Here is an 8,755-nt window from a genome sequence, read left to right as displayed (position 1 = left end):
GGCAGCGTCTCTCTGTCACTCAGGCTGGATTGCGGTGGCGCAGTCTTGGTCCACTGCAATCTCCCCCTCTCTGGTTCAAGTAATTCTCCCTACCTCAGCCCCCGCAAATAGCTGGGATTGCAGATGGCCACCACCACACCCAGCTAATTTTTATATTTTTAGTAGAGATGGGGTTTTGCCATGTTGGCCAGGCTGGTCTCGAACTCCTGACCTCAGGTGATCCACCTGCCTTGGCCTCCCAAAGTGCTGGGATGACAGGCGTGACCCACCTCACCCGGCCGAGGTAATATTTCTGAAAGGTGGAGTACCATGCTGTGAGCTAGAGGCTTGGTGTGGTTTATCCTGTCATCGCCTCAGTGACCTCACCAGGTGGACACTGTTAGGATTCCTAATTTGCAGAGGGAGAATTTCAGGCCGACAGGAAGGTCAGCACCATGCTCAAAGTGATCCAGCTGCTACCAAGATGAACTGTAGCCTTTGCTCTGAGCTCACCGCCTGACCTCAGTCTAGAGCTGGGAACCTTTCTCTCCCTCATTGCTACACCTGATCAATTACTGAGTCCCATCCCTTTAACTCCTTACATGGCCTTCAAATCTATCTTCCCTATCTAAGCTGCCCATTCATTGACTTGTGCCTTTTGTCCATCTGTTAAGAGCCAGGCACTGTGCTGGGCTCTGAGAATGTGGCCGAGAACAATATAGATAAAAGTTCTGAGCCGTGTATGGTGACTCATGTCTGTAAACCCAGTGCTTTGGGAGGTTGAGGCAGAAGACTTCCTTGAAGCCAGGATTTTGAGGCTGGCCTGGACAACACAGCAAGACCCCATCTTTACAAAAACAAAAACAAAAAAAAAGGAAAAAGAAAAATTAGCTGAGCATGGTGGCACTGACTTGTAGTCCCAGCTACTTGGGAGGCTGAGGTGGGAGCATCACTTGACTCCAGGAGTTCGAGGCTGCAGTGAGCCATGATTGTGCCACTGCACTCCAGCCTGGGCAATAGAGCAAGACTCTGTCTCAAAAAAAAAAAAAAAAGACTGTAAATGTATCCTCCAGAGTAATTCTTCTTTTTCATTTTTCAAAAGCATCCTTGCTTTGTTTATGCTTCCAAAAGTTTAAAAACTGTAGCCAAGTTCCAAGAAAGTAAAAGGGAAGTAAAGGAAAAGGAAAATACAGACCCAGAGGCCCTTTATGGGTTTGATTGTATGTGAAGTCCATAAATTGATGGAGAGAAGGAGCATCTTGACAGTATTTACTTGTACTCTCCTATGTCATGGATTTCCTCTCCATTTTCCCAAGAGTTCTTTCCTATTCTTAGAAATGTTTTGTGATTTTCCTTCAGACACAGTTTGTCTACTTCTTGTAAGCATTGTTCTTAGATTGCTGGCTTTGTATCTATCACTCCCTCGCTCATCTGCCTATCTATCTTATCTATCTGTCTATCTATCCATCCATCCATCCATCCATCCATCCCTCCATGCAATTGCTCATCTGCCCATCCATCCATCCAGTCCATCCACCCACCCACCCATCTATTATCCATCCATCCATCCATCCATCCATCCATCCATTCCTCCATCCATCCATCCACTCACTCATTCATCCATCCACTCACCCATTCATCCATCCACTCACCCATTCATTCATCCATCCATCCAACCATCCATCCATCCATCCACTCACCCATCCATCCATCCACTCACCCATTGTCCATCCACTCACCCATTCATTTATCCACTCACCCATTGTCCATCCACTCACCCATTCATTTATCCACTCACCCATTGTCCATCCACTCACCCATTCATTTATCCACTCACCCATCCATCCATCCATTCATCCAGTCACCCATCCATCTATACATCCACTCATCCATTAATCCATCCATCCACCCACCCAGACATCTATCCATCCATCCATCCATCCATCCATCCATCCATTCCTCACATCCATTCACCCATCCATCCATCCACTCACCGATTCATCCATCCACTCACCCATCCATCCATCCACTCACCCATCCATCCATCCATCCATCCCTCCATCCACTTGCTCATCTACCCATGCATGTATCCATCCATCCATCCATCCATCCATCCATCCATCCATCCATCCATCCATCCATCCATCCATCCATTCATTCCTCCATCCATTCATCCACTCGCCTATCCATCCATCCACTCACCCATCCATCCATCTACTCACCCATTCATCCATCCACTCATTCATTCATCCATCCATCCGTCTATCCATCCATCCATCCACTCATCCAGTCCCCCATCCATCCATACATCCAGTCATCCATTCATCCATCCATCCACCCACCCAGACATCCATCCATCCATCCATCCATCCATCCATCCATCCATCCATCCATCCATCCATCCATCCATCCTTTTATCTACTTTCCCAATAATCCACATACCTGTCCCTCCATCTCTTCCAACCACTCACCCACCAATCTTCTCATCCATCTATCCACCCATCCATACATCCACTTATTCATTCATCCCTCCACCCACCCATTCATCCACCCATCCATGTATCCATTCATCTCTCCATCTATCCGTGTGTCTGTCATCTAATATAAGGGAGATGTTTTGAAGTATTAAAAGTGATTATTTTGTAGAACAGGGGACAGGGATCGTGTTTTCTTTACTCACTGCTACCTTATTAAATGCTTACTAGTTCTAAAAGCCTTGCAATTGATTCCCTTCAATTTTCCAACTCTATAATCGCAGCATCTGCAGATAATGATGACTTGTTGCCTTCTGCCAATAATTAGACCAGTTATTGCTGTTAACCTTGTTATTGCAGGAACTTCCAGAACAGTGTTCAGTGACGCAGCTGAATATGGTCAGCCCAGTCTCATTTCTGATTTGAGTGGAATGCCTCAATTGTTTTACTGCAGAGGATAATTATATAATTGTTCATCCTCTTGACCTTCCTGTCTTTAGCCTCACTGAGTAAATGGGGTATGATTGTGAAATCTTGATTGTCTCATAGATGCAAGAGACATAAACGACATTTGTCTGTGTATAATGACTGCAGATTTATTTTGCTAAGCTGTTAAAATAAGCCTTTAAACCCCCCGCCTCAATTTGCAAGCAGAGTGGAATGTTGTTTTGTTGCTTCCGGCCAAATGTCGCTATTCGTTTTAGAGCAGCTCTTGATGGAAAGTCTGGTGGACTGTAGGTCTGGATACTTGCCGGACCCTGTGTCATCACGAAAGTTAGGATGCATTTCAGAACCACCCGGTACCACAGTGAACAGAGACAAATGGCCTTAGTGAGCAGGACCCATGGGGCCCTCTGGGGCTGTTTCTTGTGCCCTGAGAGAGGCCCTAGATTTGGAACAGTGATTTATGCCCCCCCTTTTTTTTCTGGGTGATGCTGCCCTGGTTTCTGTGTTGAAATATGACCTTAGTGTGAAGGTTCTGGTCTCAGACCATCCTGTTTCTGGTATGTTAAGAAACAGAAAAACACCTTTTAGAACACAATGTTAATCATCGAGGATACATGTCAGTGTTCTGGAAAAACAAAAACAAAAGCAAAGCAATTTATACCGCGACTGTGGTTTTCATTAGGGTGGGCTGCCTTTCCAGTCCATAACCCTCTGTGGCTTGATGAAGAACTTGTTTTGTAACTTGCAAGGGCATCTGCAATAGCTGCTGGTCCTCTTGGTGAAAGGGGAGGACCCACATTAGGTCTAAGCTGGCTGGAGTCGATGCAAAACTCTCACAGGCTTTGGAAAAAGCACATGATCTTTTGACGAGAATGCAAATGTTGACCGGGCACAGTGGCTCACGCCTGTAATTGCAGCATTTGGGGAGACGGAGGCAAGTGGATCGCTTGAGTCCAGGAGTTCGAGACCAGCCTGGGCAACTTGGTGAAACCCCATCTCTACAAAAAAATACAAAAATTGGCTGGGTGTGATAGTGCATGCCTGTAGTCCCAGCTACTTGAGAGGCTGAGGTGAGAGGATTGCTTGAGCTCAGAGGTTGAGGCTGCAGTGAGCTGTGATTGCGCCACCGCACTCCAGCCTAGGCAACAGAGCCAGACCATTTTTTTAAAAAAAATGCCAATGTTTGCTTGATTATTCAGCTGGTATTTAACACACAGTTCTTTGTTCCAGAGGGACTGTCCAGCAACAAATAGTGAATTCATTAATTTTTTGCACCCATTGAAAATAACTGGAAAAGGTATATGCTGGAAAACTCAGTGTTCTAGAAACATTCATGTTTGCTACCCCAAGAGCAAACATCATGGAATGCCTGATGCTTAGTGTTAAGAGGAGGGAATTCCACACAGCCTGTGGCTAGCTTTTCTTATTTCATTGGTGTCCAAGACAAGATTTGAACTGTTTACTAAAGGAAATTAGCATAATAAGTCTCCTCTGGCATATATTTCCAGCATCCAAGTGGAGCTGCTGAGATCTTGCTCAAGAGTAGCAAAATTGGCAGGAGGAGGAGGGCATTGGGTTTTACATCAGCTTTAACAATTTATTAGCCATTTTTGCAATTTGGAAACCTGTTTGGGGTATGGGTATACCGAGATGAAACCGGGCTGTGTCTAGGACTTACCTCCTCCTTCAGGCATTTTTTTTTTTTTTTTTTTTTGAGATGCAGTCTTGCTCTGTCGCCCAGGCTGGAGTGTAGTGGCCGGATCTCAGCTCATTGCAAGCTCCGCCTCCTGGGTTCACGCCATTCTCCTGCCTCAGCCTCCCGAGTAGTTGGGACCACAGGCGCCCGCCACCTCGCCCGGCTAGTTTTTTGTATTTTTTAGTAGAGACGAGGTTTCACCGGGTTAGCCAAGATGGTCTCGATCTCCTGACCTCGTGATCCGCCCGTCTCGGCTTCCCAAAGTGCTGGGATTACAGGCTTGAGCCACCGCGCCTGGCCCAGGCTTTCTTTTTTTTTTAAACAGGGTCCTGGCTCTGTTGCCCAGGCTGGCGTGCAGTGACATGATCATGGCTTACTGTAGCCTTGACCTCTTGGGCTCAAGCAGTCCTCCCACTTCAGCTTCCCGAGTAGCTGGGACCACAGGTGCACACCATCACGCTTGGCTAATTTTTACATTTTTTTGTAGAGATGGGGTCTTATTATGTTGCCAGGGATGGTCTTGATATCAGGCTCAGGCAACTCTCCTGCCTCTGCCTCCCAAAGTGCTGGGATTACAGACAGGAGCCACTGCAGTTGGTCCTCAGACATTTTTTATTTCTTTTTTCCTTGAGACAGAGTCTCGCTCTGTTGCCAGGCTGGAGTACAGTGGTGTGATCGCAGCTCACTGCAACTTCTACCTCCTGGGTTCAAGCAATTCTCCTGCCTCAGGCTCCTGAGTAGTTGGGATTACAGGCACACGCCACCATGCCTGACTAATTTTTTTGTATTTTTAGGAGAGACAGGGTTTCACCATGTTGGCCAGGATGGTCTCTATCTCTTGACCTCGTGATCCTCCCGCCTTGGCCTCCCAAAGTGCTGGGATTACAGGCGTAAGGCACCACGCCTGGCCGATCCTTAGACATTTTTTAATTTTCCTTTTTCAGTGTTACAGTCAGCCATTTGCAAAATGAGACTTCCCCCTAACTTTGTGTCAAACTCAGAGACGTTGTCATCTTGGCTTTGATGTGGTGGAGAAGAGGGGCTTCCCATTCTGGGACGAGGTTTCTCCACCTGGGTCCGGTGGACACTGGGGCTGGATTGTTCTCTGGGGCGGGGCCATCCTGGGCACTGCAGGGTGCTGAGCAGCATCCCTGGCTTCCACCCACTCCATGCCAGGAGCGCCGCCCCCAAGGCATGGCAAACACTAATGTCTCCAGACACTGCTAGGTGTCTCCTGGTGAGCAGAATCGCCTCCATTTGAGGACCCCTGGACCAGGGTGCTGGAATGGGGGTGAGGGGTACTCTGCAATTATTCTCTGCTCTTTTTTTGAGGGGATGGGGAATGGAAACCAAGAGCCTATCATCAGCCAAATGGCTCTGTGGCTTGACACTGCAGTGCTACCAACAAAAACCACGTCCCTAGTCTTGGGGGACCAAGGAATCTGGGGGAATACGATTATAGTCATGTAATGAGGGTGGGTTTATGTCTTACTCAAGTGCTGGGCTGGGGAGTCAGGACATAGCCGCAGGGAAGAAAACAGACAGGTCCTTCTCTCCTGGAAGCCCCTCGTTGAAACACCTAATTGGTGACATGGTACACTGGAGAATCAGAGGGTATGACTCAAGCATTTTGGCTTGGTGGGGGTGGGGGTGGGGGCGGGCCAGGCACTCAAGCACCCCTAAGCTGATCTGGAGAAAGTGTCGGGGAAGGGGAACATCAGTGTTTCTCCCCAAGGAATCATCTTATGCCCATGATGGCAACTGGCCCACAGTAACACTGATGGAGCGAGCATCTTCTTATGGCTCGGTAACCCAATAGCTGTGTGGCCATGGGCAGGTTACTGAACCTCTCTGTGCCTCAGTCTTCTCCTCTGTAAAATGGTAACATCTAGGATTGTCGGGGGAAATAAATGGTTAATAATTGGAACAGTGCTGGGTGCATAGGAAGCTCTAAGTATTATAGCATGTGGCCACAGCCTCCCCTGTCCCCTCCTCTCTCCTGTCTCCTCTTTGCTGCTGCCCTGCTGCCTTGATGGGATACTCCCCGTCTGTCTCTGTCTGTCTGTCTGCCCGCCTGTCTCATCTCCTTTTCTTTCTTCTGTTCCCCCACCCCCACCACTGATGCAGTTTGGACCAGGTTTTCTTCAGCCAGCTAATTCAGAGACAAGGAGAACCTGGATATTTAATGGGGGCTTGGGGGACTTCCTTACAGCCGCAGGTCTCTGTGAAAAGGGCCCTGGATGATCTCTGCAAAAGCCCACCTGCTGTTGGTTAGCCAGGACCATCTCCACTTTCAGACACCAGCTTCATCCAAACACTCTTTGCTGTATTTATAACCACAGTGCATTTCCTCAGGACGCACATCTTACGGCTTCTTGGCGCCTTCGCCCAGGGTGCACTGCTTGGACCATCGTCCTCCAGCAGAGACAGTGTCTTTCTTTGTGTGTTCTCCTTCCTCTGGTCGAGATGTGGCTTGGTCATCTGGAGTGGGGCCGTCAGAAGTCGCCTCGGCTTCGTGGAGGTTCGCTGTCCCCATGGCGGGAAGCTCGGCCACACATCCTGATGTCTCGACACCTTTGAGCTGCCCGTGAATGGGTTTTCAGAGCTTCCCGTGTTTACTTCGCTGCATGCCTCTGTGTGTGCTCTGGAGAAATTCTTGGCAGAGGAAAAGCCAAGTAGAAAACAGCCCTGCTTGGTGTCAGGGCTTGAAGTTGAGGGAGAAAGACTGAAACGGAGATTTGCATGAACTGGTTTGCGCATGTGACAAGGCTTTGTCTTAAAAAAAAAAAAAAAAAAAAAAAAACTGGACTGGTGCGGTGGCTCACTCCTGTAATCCCAGCACTTTGGGAGGCTGAGGCAGGCATATCATGAGGTCAGAAGATCGAGACCATCTTGGCCAACATGGTGAAACCCTGTCTCTACTAATACAAAAATTAGCTGGGCGTTGTGGTGTACGCCTGTAGTCCCAGCTACTTGGGAGGCTGAGGTGGGAGATGGCTTGAACCCAGGAGGCAGAGGTTGCAGTGAGCCGAGATCACGCCACTGCACTCCAGCCTGGGTGGCAGAGCGAGACTCCGCCCGTCTCAAAAAAAATTGTGTTCCAGTCTGTTCTGGTGGCTTAGAGGAGGGAAGATGGGAAATTTTGGGTTTAATAAGTAGCATCCATCAGGTTAAGGGCTTTGAAGCACCTGGGAACATCCACGAGTTACTATTTATTGAGCACCAGCTGTATACAGTTATTGAGCAATGCATTGTCTCCCAGGCACATGGTCCTCATAACAATCTTCACAGAGCTAGGATTTGAACCCACAGTCTCTCTGGCTTCAGAACCCTAGCTTTTCCTGCTATACTCTGCCTTCCAGAGGAAGGGAATTTTTGTACTGGGTTTTGAAGGGTGAATAGGAGTTCAATGAAGAAGCAGCACAGTCTGTGCTAACCTTGCCTTCCTGATCCTCTTAGAGTTGGCCAGAAGCTACTATCTGGAGGCCAAAATTGGGTCACTAGGGTGACCAACTCATCACAGGGCCCTGGATTTTCTCTGCAAAAGCCCATCTGCTATTGGTTACCCAGGACCATCACAGTGTGCCCAGGTCACCCTACATTTCACCCAAAAGCTGAGTTTTACACCAGAGCCTGGACACTGATTGAATTTGCTTTAACTCATTTCTGTCAATGGTTAGCTCCAAAAATGCTCCCTTGGGTCTTTATGCTGGGCTTCTTTCTCTAGATACTTCCATTTCTTGTTTTGGGTGAAAATCAAATGAGGTAATTAATGCTTGTGATATGTAAAGTGTAGTGTGTGGCACATGGTAACCTCTTTAGTTGTAGCCTGTTGTTTTTGTTTGTTTGTTTTGTTTTGAGTCTTGCTCTGTCACCCAGGCTGGAGTGCAGTGGCGCAATCTCAGCTCACTGCAACCTCCGCCTCCCAGGTTTAAGCAATTCTCCTGCCTCAACCTCCCAAGTAGCTGAGATTACAAGCACACACCACCACACCGGGCTAATTTTTGTATTTTTAGTAGAGATGGTGTTTTGGCATGCTGGCCAGGCTGGTCTCAAACTCCTGACCTCAGGTGATACTCCCTCCTTGGTCTCCCAAAGTCCTCGGATTACAGGCGTGAGCCACAGTGCCTGGCCAGTTTTAGCCAGTTTTTCATTGGCC

General features: G+C 48.1%; 1 protein-coding gene and 1 pseudogene across 3 annotated transcripts in view; both read left to right on the top strand.

Moving 5' to 3' along the window:
• INSR (insulin receptor) overlaps window positions 1–8,755 on the top strand; it is a 169,629-nt gene that overhangs the window by 36,678 nt on the left and 124,196 nt on the right. The gene's annotated exons all lie outside the window — the stretch shown is intronic.
• LOC105512898 lies at window positions 6,507–7,187 on the top strand (annotated as a pseudogene).

The sequence above is a fragment of the Colobus angolensis genome, unplaced genomic scaffold (assembly GCF_000951035.1).
Source record: "Colobus angolensis palliatus isolate OR3802 unplaced genomic scaffold, Cang.pa_1.0 Scaffold22, whole genome shotgun sequence".
Lineage (NCBI taxonomy): Eukaryota > Metazoa > Chordata > Mammalia > Primates > Cercopithecidae > Colobus > Colobus angolensis.
Note: the sequence above shows the minus strand (reverse complement) of the source record. Positions and strands in the feature narration are given on the sequence as shown.